This window comes from Diabrotica virgifera, chromosome 6 (assembly GCF_917563875.1).
Source record: "Diabrotica virgifera virgifera chromosome 6, PGI_DIABVI_V3a".
Classification (NCBI taxonomy): domain Eukaryota; kingdom Metazoa; phylum Arthropoda; class Insecta; order Coleoptera; family Chrysomelidae; genus Diabrotica; species Diabrotica virgifera.
In genome coordinates, this window is record NC_065448.1 from 84494006 (window position 1) to 84513147 (window position 19142).

Here is a 19142-nt window from a genome sequence, read left to right on the forward strand (position 1 = left end):
GAGCAAAGATACAACGATTGCCAGCCATAATTCTCGCTTGGATTTCTTCTTTTATATTTGGTCTCCTAGTGAATGTCGCTCCTAGATATTGGAATCTCTCTACTTCCTCGAATTTATATATTTTTGCCTCTGTGTTTATTGTCAGGTATTGTCCTTGTGTGTATTCTCGTTCTGTCCATTCCATATATTTAGTCTTTTCTTCGTTTATGTATATCCCTTTCTTTCTTCCTATCGCCTCTAGTCTTTTTAGTATTTCTTTTAATTCTTGTTTGCTTCTGGCTATCATTACTATGTCATCAGCGAATGCCAAGCATTGGTGTTTTCGTTGGTATACAAGTCCTGTCCTGTTAATTTCGGCTTCTCTGATGACTATTTCAAGAAGGATACTAAACAACAGTGATGACAGTGGGTCTCCTTGTCGTACCCCTTCACCGACCCTAAACTTATCTGTTTCCTTTCCATTTATTTTAACCCTGTTCTCTGTTTCTCTGAGTGTAACTTTTACCATCTTTATTAATTTTTTACTAATTCCAATTTCACATAGTGCTTTGTATATTTCTTTTCGTTTAACTCTGTCAAAAGCTTGTTTAAAGTCAATGAATAGGGCCATTGTAGATTTTCCGTATTCGTAGCTTTCCGCTTGTATCTCACGCAGCAGGAAAATTTGATCCACCGTGCTGCGTCCTCTTCTGAATCCACATTGATATTCTCCTATGTCATTATCTATCTTTTGTGTTATCTTGTCTTTTATATGTACTGCAAGTATTTTATATGCAACGTTTAGTAGGGCTACTCCCCTGTAATTATGGCATAAACTTTTGTCGCCTTTTTTGTGAATTGGACACAGTGTGGCTTCAGTCCATTCTTTTGGTATGTGTTCTTGTTCCCAAATTTCTTTTATCAGCTTTTCCAAATGCTTAATTAGTACTGGTCCTCCATATTTAAACATTTCAGCTGTTATTTCATCCTTACCTGGGCTCTTGTTTTTCTTTAGTTTTTCTATTATTTCTTTTATTTCTTTTTCATTAGGCGGTCTTTCCTGTATTTCTTCTTGATCAATATTTTCATTCGGTCCTTCTTCTTCTTCTTCTGCATATTCTGTTGTGGGAATTTCATTTAGAAGCTCTTCGAAGTATTCTCTCCATCTGCTCAGTATTTCTTCGTCGCTTACTAAATTCCTTCCATTTTTGCTTTTGTAGTGTACAGGTTTTCTTTGGAACCCCTTTTTCTCATTTTTTACTCCTTGATATAAGTTCCTGACTTCTCCATTTTTATAGTTTTCTTCTATGCATTTCAATTTATCTTCGTTGTACTTTCTTTTCTTTGCTCTTATGATTCTTTTAGTTCGTTTTCTTTGTTCGTTGTATTGTATCTCCATCTCTGGTGTTTTCACTTGCATCATTTTGAGTCTTAACTTATTTCTTTCATCCAGTTCTATTTTACATTCTTCATCAAACCATTCTTTGAATCCATCTTTTATATTTCTATTACTGACTTGCGCTGCTTTGGTCATACATACTTTTATTTGCGTCCATTTTTGTTCGATGTTTTCATTTTTTGCAATATTTTCCAGTTCTCTAGTGACTAGTCTTTCATATTTACTTTGTTCTTCTTCTGACAGTAGTCTAATAGGTTTAGTTACTTTGTACCTTTTTTTCTGTTGATTTCTAAGAACTGGTATAACCTGTTTAAGTTGTATTCCGACTATAAAGTGATCTGTGTCTGCATCCGGTCCTCTATATGTTCTTATGTTCTTTATACATTTTTCCATGTCTTTTTCGATGAGCACATGATCTATTTGATTTATGGTTTTTCCATCTGGTGATCTCCATGTTCCTTGATATATTCTTTTGTGTTGAAAGTACGTGCTCATAACGATCATGTTTTTTTCTTTTGCAAAATCTATTAAGAGGTGACCATTTTCATTCGTTGTTTCATGCAGACTATATTTTCCTATGGTGGGTGTGTATATTTCTTCTTTTCCTATTTTGGCATTAGCATCACCTAGTACTATTTTTATATCGTATTTGGGAATATTTTCGAATACTGTATCTATTTGACTGTAGAAGTCTTCCTTTATCTCTATGTTTTTCTCTTCAGTCGGTGCATGTATGTTTATAAATGTTATTTTTTGGTATTTTCCTCTTATTCTTAGTATGCATATTCTCTCTGAAATTGGTTTAAAGTCAACGATTAGATCTTTCAGCTTTTTGTTTACTACAAATCCTGTGCCTAACATTCTATTTTCGCCTCCGCTATTGAAAAATAAATAGTCATTTATTTCCATTGAGTTTTGGCCTAGTTGTTTCGTTTCTTGTAGTGCTACTATTTCGAATTTATATTTTTTACATTCATCTACTAGGTGTTTCAGTTTTCCTTCTTCGTATGTTCCTCTTACATTCCATGTTCCTACTAATATATGTTCTTTTATGGGCTGCTTTTCATTAATAATCTGTACATTTTGTCTATTTCGTGTACCTGTACTTTGCCATGTCGTCTCCGTTATTTCAGTCTGCTTTCGTTGTATTGCTAGTTTTTTGGTTGTATATTTTTCTCTTTTATGAGTTGTTGTTGACTGTTATTCCATGTCCATATTTCACCATTAATGATTAGCTTCTGGTATCCTATTTTTACATTTTTTCCATTATGCCTCTCTACCATAGCCTTGCTTCTAATTTCTTTCTGAATAATTCTTTCTTCTTTTGACATATCATCATTAATATAGATTCTTTCGTCCTTTTTGGTTTTTAATTTACTTTTATTTTTCATTACTTCTATTTTGTTTTTCACGCTGTTGAGTTCCACTATGACAGTATTTTCTCCTATTTTCCTTGCTCCATTTACATCTACTGAAACTTGTAGCTCTTTTTCCATAAAATTCTCCATAGCCCCTCGTAAAACTTTCTGATCATTTGTATCAATTTTTATTCCTTGTATTATTACATTTTTTCTCTTTCTTTCTCTTTCCAATTTCTCTATTTTTTCATTTGCTATACTAATTTCTTTTTCTAATTGACCTATTTGATTTATAGCTTTTTCGTTTGTTTCTCGCAGCTTTTTTATTTCATCTTTGTAGCCGCTTTGTTGATCTTTCAGTTCTTTAATTTCATTCTTTAGTTGTGTGATTTCGTCTCCAGATCTATATTGTTCTTTTTTTATGTCTTTTATATCCATTGCTAATTCCCTCATCATTTTCATCATTTGTTCCATTCCACTTATGTTATCTTCATCTGTTTTTTGTGATGTTCTAGCTGTTATTTTTGATTTTTTGCTGGGATGTTCCTCCTCTTCCCTTCTCCTTTTCATTTCATCATCTAATTCGCTATCTGAACTCATTGTTCTTAATTCCTAGTTATTTTTCGTGCTAGAGTTATTAGTCAATGCGTCACGGGTGAAGTTTCGTGGAGAACTCTACTCACAGTTCAAATTCCCACCCGCACCCGCGCTAGCCGTTACTAATTTTCCAGCACTTTTATTCCTAGGTAAAATCAAAATCAAAATCCGGCCCTGGTTATCTGTTTATAATAAAATTAATTATATTATAATAAAGTTTTCTACTTACAGCTGATTCTGTTTATTAATATGCTTTATTTTCCTGTAGAAATACACCATTCACAATATTGTTTTGTTTCCACCTACTGCAAAACCTGCTTTGTTTATATTCGATATCACACAAGTTTTTATCACTTTACACAAGAATTTAATTCCTTATCGTTGGAATTACTTTTTTCCGATTTTTTCACTGTATAATTAGTTAACTAATTAGGTTGTTTATTTATGTACCTACATATATTGGTTTATAGTTACACTGCACTTTTGTATAACACAATTGTTTTATTGCTATATCTGCCCGAGAATCGAGTTAAGATACGAGCTAAACACGTGTGTTCTATTCGCTGGTCAGCGACCGAAACATTTTTCTCTGGTTTATCTAAGAAACCGCATATGCAGTGGGGTTTCGTTCGGTTTGACCCAGCGTCAGTTTACTACCGCGTCCGCACAACACACACCCTTCGATTGTCGATATAGGTCAACAACACACCAGCTTGTTCACACCAAATAATATTATGTACCTACCATAAAAAGATAACAGAAAAAATAAATCTTTCATTATGAGTTTCTCTTTCGTCATATAGAGTTTCCGTTAAGTGATTTACAATGACGCTATGTTGATAAAACCTCAAAAATGCAACTTGAGTAATAGAAAATCATAGCACGGATAATTAGGGTTCTACTGTAAGTTAAAAGGGGACATGTGGGACAAAGGGGGTTTTACCTTCATCATACACATACCAAACTATACCAACTTGAAGAAATGTTACTAAATAGCATATCAAGCAAATAATCTCATTATGGCTAAAATCAGACGTAACATCAAGTTTTGCCATACCACTACAGAAATATAGTATTGAATTTAAATAAAAGTTTTCCCCACATTAACAAATTTTTACATCATTGAACAGTTATTAGGTTTGTTCTAGCATCAGTTTCAAACGGTTTGAAACCATCAGCGAATAGTCGACCAGCGCGAGTAGATAGCGGATAGCACTGGTGACTGTATTATGTTCTCTCACTGAGCAACTAATTGCTGACGGTTTCTGACTAGTTTGACTGTTTGCTAGAACAAACCTAATATTAATAATCATATGATATGTACATATATAATTATGTAAACAAAATTACCACTGCATCTGTTTCATTAGCTAGCTTGTCTTTATTTAAACTTGTCTTTGTCTTCTATTTTACATACAAATCAACAGTTTTCCTCTAATTTAAAATGGATTTACCTCTTGTTCAAGCTCTCCAGTAAACTATTTCAGCATAATCAATGTTTTCTTTCTAAAACAATATTGTTGTCTGATTAAAATATGGAAATGTATTTCTAAACCTTATGACTTTGTATACTTATTTTTTTAAGTTGTAATTCTTTGATTTACTTACATTTCCTTCATTCCTTCTTCCAAAATGGAAATAAAATCGATAAAATCATCTTTGAATCTAATTATGTTAGGTTAAGTTAAAGCTGAAATTATAAAAATAAACATAAAAGTCAGGTGTGTTCGGAATCCAAACTTACTTTTAAGCTTATCTACCGGATAACTAACTGGAACATAAATTGACGTGAAAAGACGGGTACATTTTATCTGGCGAATAAATATTTATCCTCCAGATAGCTAACTGCCAGATAAGAGCATATTTATTCGGAGGTGAAAAGACCGGGCCTAAGTATGGTTATAGACACCTGTTAATAGTCTGAAAATTTATTTATACCTTAAATTTTTTGGTATATTTTGAAAAAGAAGCCACATCTCGATAAAAGTTGATTTATCAAAAAAAGACTAAGGCCCGGTCTTTTCACCTCTGAATAAATATGCTCTTATCTGGCAGTTAGCTATCTGGAGGATAAATATTTATTCGCCAGATAAAATGTACACGTCTTTTCACGTCAATTTATGTTCCAGTTAGTTATCCGGTAGATAAGCTTAAAAGTAAGTTTGGATTCCGAACACACCTGACTTTTATGTTTATTTTTATAATTTCAGCTTTAACTTAACCTAACATAATTAGATTCAAAGATGATTTTATCGATTTTATTTCCATTTTGGAAGAAGGAATGAAGGAAATGTAAGTAAATCAAAGAATTACAACTTAAAAAAATAAGTATACAAAGTCATAAGGTTTAGAAATACATTTCCATATTTTAATCAGACAACAATATTGTTTTAGAAAGAAAACATTGATTATGCTGAAATAGTTTACTGGAGAGCTTGAACAAGAGGTAAATCCATTTTAAATTAGAGGAAAACTGTTGATTTGTATGTAAAATAGAAGACAAAGACAAGTTTAAATAAAGACAAGCTAGCTAATGAAACAGATGCAGTGGTAATTTTGTTTACATAATTATATATGTACATATTATATGATTATTAATATTAGGTTTGTTCTACCAAACAGTCAAACTAGTCAGAAACCGTCAGCAATTAGTTGCTCAGTGAGAGAACATAATACAGTCACCAGTGCTATCCCCTATCTACTCGCGCTGGTTGACTATTCTCTGATGGTTTCAAACCGTTTGAAACTGATGCTAGAACAAACCTAATAACTGTTCAATGATGTAAGAATTTGTTAATGTGGGGAAAACTTTTATTTAAATTCAATACTATATTTCTGTAGTGGTATGACAAAACTTGATGTTACGTCTGATTTTAGCCATAATGAGATTATTTGCTTGATATGCTATTTAGTAACATTTCTTCAAGTTGGTATAGTTTGGTATGTGTATGATGAAGGTAAAACCCCCTTTGTCCCACATGTCCCCTTTTAACTTACAGTAGAACCCTAATTATCCGTGCTATGATTTTCTATTACTCAAGTTGCATTTTTGAGGTTTTATCAACATAGCGTCATTGTAAATCACTTAACGGAAACTCTATATGACGAAAGAGAGACTCATAATGAAAGATTTATTTTTTCTGTTATCTTTTTATGGTAGGTACATAATATTATAATATGTATGTGTATACGTACTTATTATACATAAGAAATACATGTTCGGATTATCAGTGCCACCTTCGGTCCCGAGGAGCACGGATAATCTGGATTCTACTGTATTAGGTAGGCCAGAACTTGATATATTACTTGATTTCTTATGTTGATTACTTTTCGTTTTTGGGTTGACAAAACATGATTTAAACTTTCAAAATGCCCTCCTGAAAAATTAGGCTAGATGGACATATCAATCATTGTCAAAACGCTACAGATTTATAATCCATCCAACTGGTATATTGAATAGTAAACTAGGGATAAACCAACTATGTATATCAAAACACAATATTTTAAAGATAATTTACATGGTAAATTTACATGGTATAATTTACATGGTAAATTGAAGAATCCCAATAACAAGAATAAAACCTAATTTTAATATTTGTTAGTAGATATCTTTCACTTTTCTAAATAAAAAAAATTGGTTACAGATATGACAAACACCTAGAAGATGGAATCCTGTGTTCTCAAAGAAAAAGCTAGTTCCAGAAATAAGCTACCAATAATAAACTAGAGAATGTATTACAAGAAAGAACAACGCTAATACTCAACATAGCTCAATTGCTTCAGATAGAAAAAGAGGAGGAAAGGGTAGAACACAAGCGTGCCAGAGAAAATTAAAGGGCAGAAGAGACACAAAAATTCATTGATTTATATAAATGAAATAAAGAATAAAAAATTATACATGTATATTAATGATCCTTCTATTTCCCCATAAAGCTTGTTACTGACCAGGAGGTATACTATAATAGATATATTACATCTCATATTGCTCACTATAATAATGAGTGAGCCTGCATAAACGGAACCATAATATACATTAGGTATAGTTCCGTGTATGCAGCCTCACTCATTACTATAGTGAGTGATATGAGATATATTTTAGTATAGTTCCCCGTGCGTGACAAGCTTAACACAAAAATTTTTATAAGGTTATCAAACATCATAACTTCAGTAAATTCAATAATTTAGCTTATTCCTGGTCTATACTTAGCAATTCATTTTCAAAATTGTCTTCATTTTCATCTCTCTCTATGTTATAAATATATTGCTTCAGTGTAGGACAACTGAATCAATGTAATCGTTTTGTTTTCTGCTATATACAAAAAGGGATGTATTTGCTGACTCATTAAAAAAGTAACAACCCATTGCTATGATCTGAATTTAAACAGCAATAATACAGAATTACTTATATTTGGCACAAAAAAATATTAGTAAGAAGGTACCTATTTAAAACATATCCTATTACGAAATTCTCAGAATATAAAATCAGTCTTCCTATATTCTATTTTTTTAGAATTTCATGATACAAACAGCAGCTTTTTTTCAAGGTAGGTACCTATCATCTACTGTTTCTGAGAACCATGTGCATACATAATTCTAGTTACTACCTACATATATCAATACCTTTCATTTTGGAATCGTAAAATATTTGGCAATTCAAAGAAATGATGGGATAAGAAACTATTCTATTTTTATTTTTTACAACTTGTTTTCCTTTGTAAATGAATATAGTTGGGTAGGTATACAATAATACATACCTATTATAATTTTTTCAAATTATAAATTATAACCCATCTTTAATTTAATATCTAATAACTCTGCTTAAAAAATTACAGTAGGTAGGTATGTATAAAAACAAAATAACATAAAATTTGTGATTGAGAATTTTTAGAAAGAACAAAATTTTACTTTTGCAATAAATTCAATCAGACCCTCAAGATTTTAGGTTATATTTTTAGTTTCCTGGTAATCAGAAACCATGAAATATACGAAAATCAAAGTTTATCTGCCAGATAACTTCTTATTCGGTACTTTATTCGGAAGTTAAATATTTGATATTTAACGTCAATTTATCTGCCGGATAACTTTATTCCAGAGTGAATAGGCCCGGTCTTTTCACCTCCGGATAAATAGTTAACAGGAAGTTTATCTGACAGATAAAAAAAGTAGCGTCTTTTCACTCTGGAATAAAGTTATCCGGCAGATAAATTGACGTTAAATATCAGATATTTAACTGCCGAATAAAGTACCGAATAAGAAGTTATCTGGCAGATAAACTTTGATTTTCGTATATTTCATGGTTTCTGATTACCAGGAAACTAAAAATATAACCTAAAATCTTGAGGGTCTGATTGAATTTATTGCAAAAGTAAAATTTTGTTCTTTCTAAAAATTCTCAATCACAAATTTTATGTTATTTTGTTTTTATACATACCTACCTACTGTAATTTTTTAAGCAGAGTTATTAGATATTAAATTAAAGATGGGTTATAATTTGAAAAAATTATAATAGGTATGTATTATTGTATACCTACCCAACTATATTCATTTACAAAGGAAAACAAGTTGTAAAAAATAAAAATAGAATAGTTTCTTATCCCATCATTTCTTTGATTTGCCAAATATTTTACGATTCCAAAATGAAAGGTATTGATATATGTAGGTAGTAACTAGAATTATGTATGCACATGGTTCTCAGAAACAGTAGATGATACCTACCTTGAAAAAAAAGCTGCTGTTAAGTATCCAAAACATACTGGGTGTATCATGAAATTCTAAAAAAATAGAATATAGGAAGACTGATTTTATATTCTGAGAATTTCGTAATACTCCCCGGATATGTTTTAAATAGGTACCTTCTTACTAATATTTTTTTGTGCCAAATATAAGTAATTCTGTATTATTGCTGTTTAAATTCAGATCATAGCAATGGGTTGTTACTTTTTTAATGAGTCCGCAAATACATCCCTTTTTGTATATAGCAGAAAACAAAATGATTACATTGATTCAGTTGTCCTACACTGAAGCAATATATTCATAACATAGAGATGAAAATGAAGACAATTTTGAAAATGAATTGCTAAGTATAGACCAGGAATAAGCTAAATTATTGAATTTACTGAAGTTATGATGTTTGATAACCTTATAAAAATTTTTGTGTTAAGCTTGTCACGCACGGGGAACTATACTAAAATATATCTCATATCACTCACTATAGTAATGAGTGAGGCTGCATACACGGAACTATACCTAATGTATATTATGGTTCCGTTTATGCAGGCTCACTCATTATTATAGTGAGCAATATGAGATGTAATATATCTATTATAGTATACCTCCTGGTCAGTAACAAGCTTTATGGGGAAATAGAAGGATCATTAATATACATGTATAATTTTTTATTCTTTATTTAATTGTCCTTTGTATAATTTAATTATTAAATTTAATAAATCAATGAATTTTTGTGTCTCTTCTGCCCTTTAATTTTCTCTGGCACGCTTGTGTTCTACCCTTTCCTCCTCTTTTTCTATCTGAAGCAATTGAGCTATGTTGGGTATTAGCGTTGTTCTTTCTTGTAATACATTCTCTAGTTTATTATTGGTAGCTTATTTCTGGAACTAGCTTTTTCTTTGAGAACACAGGATTCCATCTTCTAGGTGTTTGTCATATCTGTAACCAATTTTTTTTATTTAGAAAAGTGAAAGATATCTACTATGGGCCATTCCACGAACATACGCCTGTTTTGGATTATTTCGACAACGAATATTTTACTGTGCAACCTAAGAAGTACGAAAGTAAATGGCACTAATAATTATTCCAATAAATAACAATGTAATTTGCAATTTACTTTTGTTCTTCTTATTTTGCAACGTAAAATATTCGTTGTCGAAGTAATCCAAAACAGGCGTATGTTCGTGGAATGACCCATAACAAATATTAAAATTAGGTTTTATTCTTGTTATTGGGATTCTTCAATTTACCATGTAAATTATCCAATCTTTAAAATATTGTGTTTTGATATACATAGTTGGTTTATCCCTAGTTTACTATTCAATATACCAGTTGGATGGATTATAAATCTGTAGCGTTTTGACAATGATTGATATGTCCATCTAGCCTAATTTTTCAGGAGGGCATTTTGAAAGTTTAAATCATGTTTTGTCAACCCAAAAACGAAAAGTAATCAACATAAGAAATCAAGTAATATATCAAGTTCTGGCCTACCTAATACAGTAGAATCCAGATTATCCGTGCTCCTCGGGACCGAAGGTGGCACTGATAATCCGAACATGTATTTCTTATGTATAATAAGTATGTATACACATACATATTATAATATTATGTACCTACCATAAAAAGATAACAGAAAAAATAAATCTTTCATTATGAGTCTCTCTTTCGTCATATAGAGTTTCCGTTAAGTGATTTACAATGACGCTATGTTGATAAAACCTCAAAAATGCAACTTGAGTAATAGAAAATCATAGCACGGATAATTAGGGTTCTACTGTAAGTTAAAAGGGGACATGTGGGACAAAGGGGGTTTTACCTTCATCATACACATACCAAACTATACCAACTTGAAGAAATGTTACTAAATAGCATATCAAGCAAATAATCTCATTATGGCTAAAATCAGACGTAACATCAAGTTTTGCCATATTGCATGATATTTACAGAAATATAGTATTGAATTTAAATAAAAGTTTTCCCCACATTAACAAATTTTTACAGCATTGAACAGTTATTAGGTTTGTTCTAGCATCAGTTTCAAACGGTTTGAAACCATCAGCGAATAGTCGACCAGCACGAGTAGATAGGGGATAGCACTGGTGACTGTATTATGTTCTCTCACTGAGCAACTAATTGCTGACGGTTTCTGACTAGTTTGACTGTTTGCTAGAACAAACCTAATATTAATAATCATATAATATGTACATATATAATTATGTAAACAAAATTACCACTGCATCTGTTTCATTAGCTAGCTTGTCTTTATTTAAACTTGTCTTTGTCTTCTATTTTACATACAAATCAACAGTTTTCCTCTAATTTAAAATGGATTTATCTCTTGTTCAAGCTCTCCAGTAAACTATTTCAGCATAATCAATGTTTTCCTTCTAAAACAATATTGTTGTCTGATTAAAATATGGAAATGTATTTCTAAACCTTATGACTTTGTATACCTATTTTTTTAAGTTGTAATTCTTTGATTTACTTACATTTCCTTCATTCCTTCTTCCAAAATGGAAATAAAATCGATAAAATCATCTTTGAAATACTTTGAATCTAATTATGTTAGGTTAAGTTAAAGCTGAAATTATAAAAATAAACATAAAAGTCAGGTGTGTTCGGAATCCAAACTTACTTTTAAGCTTATCTACCGGATAACTAACTGGAACATAAATTGACGTGAAAAGACGGGTACATTTTATCTGGCGAATAAATATTTCTCCCGTGAAAAGGAAAAACCTAGTAACTGAGTTTTGATAACTTTTCAGGAAACGAAAAGAAAGAAAAGTATATCGCCGTTTAATAGAATTATATTATTTTTTGTTTTTTTTTTTCGTTCAGTGGATTTCAAGTGTATGTCCCTGTAACTGTAACTTAGTTTTTTCCAAATATTTGCAGTTTTTTTAATTCTATGTCACTTACTATTTTTGAAATGCAAAGAAATATTGATTTTGCTGCGGAAAAAGCTAGTATGCTTACTTAGTTCCTAATTCATACTATTTTTGCCAAGGAAAAAACTAGTAGGTACTATATTACACTTGCTAATATGATACTTTATGATTGCTTTAAAACTATGTAAAATCAAGTAGTTAGGTACATTTTGGTTTTTAAAAATAAAAAGTAGGTAAAGTTATAATTTTTACATATATTTTATTAGAAAAATTACAAAAAGTTTTTGAATTCAACATTTAATTACATAAAACAAACAAAAATAATAAAAACTAAACTCGATTATTTAGTAAATCATTTGATGTTTCAGAAACAGGTAGTTTCTCCCAAAAGAATCTTTTTTGGCTTAGCATTGCAGGAAGAAGCTCTGTAATTATTTTTTGTTTTTTTTGAACATTTACACCCCTATCTTCAGTTTTGCTCTCAGGCATTTCCAGATTAAATTTAGGTTTTAAAAAGTCAAAATTAATAAATTCGTTTTCAGTATGACTTTTCTTATAAAACATTTGTCTTGACCCTTTTCTAAATTGTACTACTTTAATCACGTTAAGTTTTGGGAAATTTTCATCTTTTTTTGTTCTTTGTTTTACACCGTCTTTAAAGCGATAAAAATCATCATGTTTCATTAGTAAGGTTTTATTTTTTCTAGAGGCTTTTAATATTAGCTCATTTAAGTCGTTCATTTCATAAATGTTGGATCTCTTTTTCCATAGCTTGCCAATGTTTCCGTGGACACTGTCGGCTCTCATAAAAGAGTGCCCAGCTTCAAAGTATTTTAAAGTAATACTGTTTGGACCCCAGTTAGAATTGACAATTACCACAAATGACGTAAATAATTTCCAGTTTTTATTTTGGGCACTGCAGTTGTCACACCAAAATTCGTAGTGCTCTACGTTAACTGAGGATCTTTGAATAAGCCCGCAATATGCTGATGCCACATCTTCCGCCGAGCGACCACTTATAGCTTCATGCCACAAAACGCAAATATTTTCTTCATCTTTTGTTAACGAAGCAAAAGTTTCATTGAACACAACTAATTTACTAACAAAGACAGATTTTTTTAAAGATAACTTTGGAAGTAGTAACACTTTTTGCATATCCGCGCAATAAACTTTAAATGAGTCTGGATAGTCGTGCTGTCTGTCATTATCATACGCTTTTCTGGCAGCAATATATGCCATATGGTGATCATTAAACGTATTACATTGATCACAAGTCTCTGGAATTGTACATATTTTTTTGTGCTCTTTTTGATGTACGCAAATGTCACACTCATCTTGATTTGGTTGATCAAATCCAATGTTAAGTGAATTAAATTCAGTTCTATATCTGTCATAAGATATTTTTTCATGAGTTTCACAAAAATGTTTCCACATATCAGTAATAGATAGCTCTTGAGATAAATATCTTCTATTGGGAGCATGTTGCAATTTATAGTGTGATATTTGCGGATTATAAGATTCAATATGGTTTCTTATTAGAATGGGATCCTTCTTGTTAGATGGAACAGACGAGCCTCGTTTATCCTTAACCAGTTCTAACCCCATAGATTGTTTATATCTGTTTTTGAAGTCCGTTATCATACCATCAGTTTTCATTCCATGTGTATGTAAATACATTTGCTTACACACATTCATTTCAATACCATCATCCTTGAGCAACGAGTATGTAAGGACGTGTTGACGTTTATTTTCACTATCTACTTTTCTTCTCTTAATACCCCCAATCTTTATACTGGCATTAAAATATTGACTTCTCTCGCCAAAACTCATTTTCCAAAATGACTGGCAAATATTTTGTCTTCTTTCTTCTGATAAAAATTCTCTACATTTTTTTTTACAATTACATGGTTCTAATAACTGATATTTTTCTAGATGCCTCTCAATTTGCTCTTTCGCTGTTCTTGCTCTTTTTTTTCTGTTTTTCTCGTATCCTTCATCGGTTTTATCACTGATTTGTGCTTCTATAAAAAACGTAGATATTATAGTTAATTCATGTGAAACACAAAATACAAAGCATTTTTACCTGGCAGAGTTTCCTGGTTTATATCTTTCAATTGTTTATCTACTAAACCTTCATTTTCCATAACAGTGCCAACTACACTTTTTTCATTTTCAGTTTGAAAAAATTTTGCTATTCTCCTTTTTTTCTTTGTCTCATAACTTATTTCTTCAGATTCTTGTGGGTCATAACTAGGGTCTAAATCTGAGTCATCGTCAACTGTGTCATCTAAAAAGTATAAGTTTGGTCTAATTGTTTATAATAATTAATATTTTATTTAGTAACCTTTATTATGCTGACAAACGTCTATAACATCAACCGATTTTTCTTTGTGACATTCATTATTAACATCCGTATCATTTTGACTACCATCCTTTGTTCCATCAATTAATGGTAGCGGTTTTAATTCGGTATAAACTTTTGTGTTTTCTTCCTTCCTAATATCTCTTACTAAACATATTGGTTGAATATCATAAAAATGGTTTTCATTAGTAGAGGGGTTATCATTATCACTAAAAATAAAAAAATAAAAATCAAAAATGCTAGCGACAAACGTCCATATTATTATTATCATTGTAATAATACTCCAAACCAAAAGCTTTTGAGTTCGAAGGCTCTTCTGAATAAACTGTTATGCTTAGTTTATTTGATTTTTGTTTATAAATTACTCTAAAAATAATGATAATACACATATTTTAACTTCTGAAGTTTAGAATTAAAAATTGCTACATTTGCTATAAATACACAATGTGTTTAAGAAATACTTTTTAGTATACGAATATGAGCAAGATAATTAAAATAATTTCCACGAAACATAGTCAATAGAAAAATGTTTTGGTAATTGAATATCCACTGCACACAAATATAACGATTTTTGTTACATAAGTAATGGTAACCTAAATATTTATTAACAATCAGCTGACATGCGAATTTTCTAAATATCAACTAAATTAATTTGTTGTAACCTATCACCTTTTACAGTAATAAATAAGTCGGTTCATATTATTTTTTGTTTCAAGAAATGTTGATTTATTCAGAATATGTTAATTTTATAATCAGAAGTCCGTATAAATAAATCTAGAAACCTACTTTTGATTTTGTAAGCCGTCCATCATCAGGTTATCAACCAAATAATCGTCTTTCACAGTATCTTGTATCGATTTCAAACAATCTTGACCAAAGGACGCAAGTTCACTATACCTATAACAAAAAGAATGCATTCGTTACAGCATTTCTTTTGAATTATCTACCATTTTACTGATTGTTTGTTTTTTGAAAATCAAACAAACAAAATTGTACTTTGTTTGTAATGTAAAAACTAATACTCACCGCTTTTCAAGATCACCCACTTCCTGAACACAAACTACTTTATTTTCCTTAGCCAAAGCCATTATAATGTTTTTTCTTTTAGACATAGTTTTCAAAACTTTATATAATTAGATTAAAACAAATTCACCACCAGACGAGTATATGTAGGTATACACAGTTGAGACTGGCTCGACAGACTGAATAATTTAACGAAGTGCATTGGAAGAACATAGTAAAAGATCCTTCGTTTTCGCGCCAAAGCGGAATTAAATTGGAAATACCTAGCATACACACTTTAAAATAATTCGCCGAGTTTAAATGACCGGAAAAAATATGGATATATCTAGTAAATGACTTTGCTAGTTTTTTGTTTAGAAATATGACGTTTTTGTCTTTCGGCTTAAAAATGGTAAGGTATGTTATTAGGAACTTCCAATTTAAAAAAAATATTTATATATACACTTTTCAAAGGAAATATTTAGTAAAAGCCTTTGTTATATTTTTCCTTCTGAAATAAGTAGAAATGTATCGTTCACTGTATAAGTTGCTATGTTTATTCTAAAAAAATAACAAGATGCTAGGTTTTTCCAACCAAATTTATTGAAATTACCATTTTGCTAGGATTTTCCATCTGAAATAACTTTCTTAAAAATGCAAGTATTTACAAGTTTTAAGTACCAGTCGATAAAGAGCTTCATGGGGTTTCACACAATTGATACTAAGCATAAACCTAGTAAGTCACTTTACTAGGTTTTTCCTTTTCACGGGAGATTTATCCTCCAGATAGCTAACTGCCAGATAAGAGCATATTTATTCGGAGGTGAAAAGACCGGGCCTAAGAGACAAAATATTTTTAAAAACACTGTGTGTAACTAATGGTACCACAATAATACTTTAATTGGAACGTACACAAACATTTGGGTGGTTTAAAGGAACAAAACCCCCATAAATTTTTTTATGTAAATATAGTAAAAAGAAGCCGCATCTCGATAAAAACTGGCTTATCGAAAAAATACTAAGAGACAAAAAAGTTTTAAAAACGTTGTGTTCAACTAATGGTACCACAATAATGAATTAATTGGAACGTACACAAAAGTTTGGGGGGTTTAGGGGAACAAAATCCCCATAAATTTTTTATGGGGTGGACAAATTTCACTATAATTTTGTTTAAGGTGGTCCTGCCATAAGAATGATACATATCTTCTACTTTAAAATGTATATGTCTGAATTGCCAATATAAATGAGTCAGATTAAATAAATTATTATAAGAATTTTTTTGCTTAGCAACAACACTTTTGTTTATTTTAGTAATATTTTGTATTTTGACAACGGCACCCGATTTGGGCGTCGAAACGTTAATAAAATTATTTTTTTCATTTTAATTGTGGCTTATTTCCCATATAAATAATTAATCATAAAAATTCCACAAGGAAATAGCTCAGAACAACATTTTTTTAGTTATAAGTGAAATATGTAGTATTAGTATTACCGTCGAAAATTAAAATAAAAGGAAGACCTATAAAGCTTTCACAATAATAATTAACTTGTTCTGAAGCTATTTTCTTGTGGCATTTTTGTAATCAACTATTTTAAATGGAAAATAAGCCACAATTTAACTAAAAAAAATGATTTTATTAACGTTTCGACGTCCAAATCGGATGTCGTTGTCAAAATACAAAATATTAATAAATTAAACAAAAATGTTGTTGCTACGTAAAAAATGTCTTCCAATAATTTATTACTGATTTTTGTTTTTTGACAACGACATCCGATTTGGTCGTCGAAACGTTAATAAAATCATTTTTTTAGTTAAATTGTGGTTTATTTCCCATTTAGAATATTTTTTTTGGTTTTGTGGCATAGACTTGGGTGTCAATTAGCCAGTCCCAACTTTTTTTCTATTCATACATAAAGAAGGCAATGAGGTCATTAGAGTTCCATAACAAACTGTTACACAGCTCTCTACTCAGTTCAAAAGCTGCAGCTGGCCTCTATGTACTATCCAAAATTAATAATATAACATTTAGAATAGTTGATTATAGTAATTAACTTACGTATAAAAATTATTTTAACAATATTTTGTACATGTCATGTCAACTAAATACATATTTATTTTGCTAACCTGAATATATACTTCTTTTATATATACATTGATTTAATTACAATTAAGTTTGAAACATCTGAATAGTTCTGCTTCCCTTCCCTTAATAACAAATATTGTTCTATCAAAAAAACCCTAAACATATTAAAATAGCGTGTCACTGCGCACGCTAAATAATGACGTCACTGGCTTGATGAAGTTTAATTCGCGTGTACCTAACTTTTTAATTTGCGTACACGTTAGCGTGCACCTAGACACAGCGTAATATATACGGATTATACGAAATACAGTGATGTGGGAGGGAGGGGATGCGGAATACGGTGAAGTAGATGGGCTCAGTTTCACTCGCAAAAACGCTCCATCCAATATGGCGGAACAACTCTTTGGTAGTATATTCTGCTCTGTATAAAATATATAATTATAAAATTATATTATATAAATATATAAATAATTAATAATTCTAATGACTAATTAATAACATATTCCATATATAACATATAAAAACCTGCCCGTCGCCATATTGGATGTCGCACAAAAGTGTCAAATCAAGTGGTCCCATTTAGTAAATACAAAATTATCCCTTATGTCGTATCCCCTCTCTCCCATATCACTGACGAAATATGACTGAAGCTCGAAACAAATGACTGTAAATGAAAAGCCCTATTGTAAAAGAATTAGGCTATGCTGTGAGCTCGTACGTAGAGGGGATATTTACAAATTCGCGAGCGCCAGTAGTGGCAAGTCTGTAAACGTTTACCGGAAATTTGACATAAATGTCAAAGTGATTAATTTAAAATTAAAAGTAAAAACATTAATTATAAAAAATATTAGTTGGTCAAAGCTGTGGTATATATTTTTACCTTAAATATACTTACGTTTTAAATACTGAATGTGAAAGGTGGCGGCTGACCTTCTCGTATTCTGCATTTGACGCTGTGTATTTTCACTCAAGGTCACGCGCCAGCACTGGCTTGTCGGATAGTAAGTTTTTTTAATGTTCCGTAATATCGTTGATTGAAATAAACGGTAATCTTAGCGCCATCTACACGATAATTGTGAAAGTATCCGAAGTAAGAAATTCATATTTTATTAATAGAACGTCAAAATGATTAGCAAAATTTAAAAAAAATCGAGTACAATTTAATTAATTTTTTGCGTTGTAATCCTTTATTCGATTAGTTATCGGAATATTAAATATTAAACAGTAAATATTAAGCGATAACAATTAAATAATAAATTTAAAAATTACCGGTGAAAGTTGAATTAGTAATCCGCCAGAAGCGCCACCAGCGAAGCTCAGAGCCTTTACGCTGTGAGCTCGTACGTAGAGGGGATATTTACTAATTCGCGAACGCCAGTAGTGACAAGTTTGTAAACGTTTACCGGAAATTTGACATAAATGTCAAAGTGATTAATTTAAAATTAAAATTAAAAACATTAATTATAAACAATATTAGTTGGTCAAAGCTGTGGTATATATTTTTACCTTAAATATACTTACGTTTTAAATACTGAATTTAAGTTTTTTTAATGTTCCGTAATATCTAATTATAAATAATCTATTATAATCTTAGCGCCATCTACACGATTATTGTCAAAGTATCCGAAGTAAGAAATTTATATTTTACTAATAGAACGTCAAAATGATTAGAAAAATCTTTAAAAAATCGATTACAATTTAATTAATTTTTTGCGTTGTAAATATTAAGCGATAACAATT

At 30.6% G+C, this 19142-nt stretch overlaps 2 long non-coding RNA genes across 3 annotated transcripts; one reads left to right on the forward strand and one right to left on the reverse strand.

Moving 5' to 3' along the window:
- Positions 1-4931: 4931 nt before the first annotated feature.
- On the forward strand, positions 4932-7212 carry LOC126886520 (uncharacterized). 2 transcript variants are annotated; one of them, XR_007698652.1, is made up of 4 exons: positions 4932-5489; positions 5544-5625; positions 5728-5883; positions 6978-7212. It is a non-coding gene; the product is annotated as an uncharacterized LOC126886520 (long non-coding RNA). The 2 variants fall into 2 exon arrangements; XR_007698651.1 differs by having other exon boundaries at positions 4936-5625; positions 6978-7211.
- Positions 7213-9721: 2509 nt separating this feature from the next.
- On the reverse strand, positions 9722-12021 carry LOC126886521 (uncharacterized). The gene is made up of 3 exons (XR_007698653.1): positions 11553-12021; positions 11295-11450; positions 9722-9999 (listed from the first exon to the last, which is right to left on the reverse strand). It is a non-coding gene; the product is annotated as an uncharacterized LOC126886521 (long non-coding RNA).
- Positions 12022-19142: the final 7121 nt, after the last annotated feature.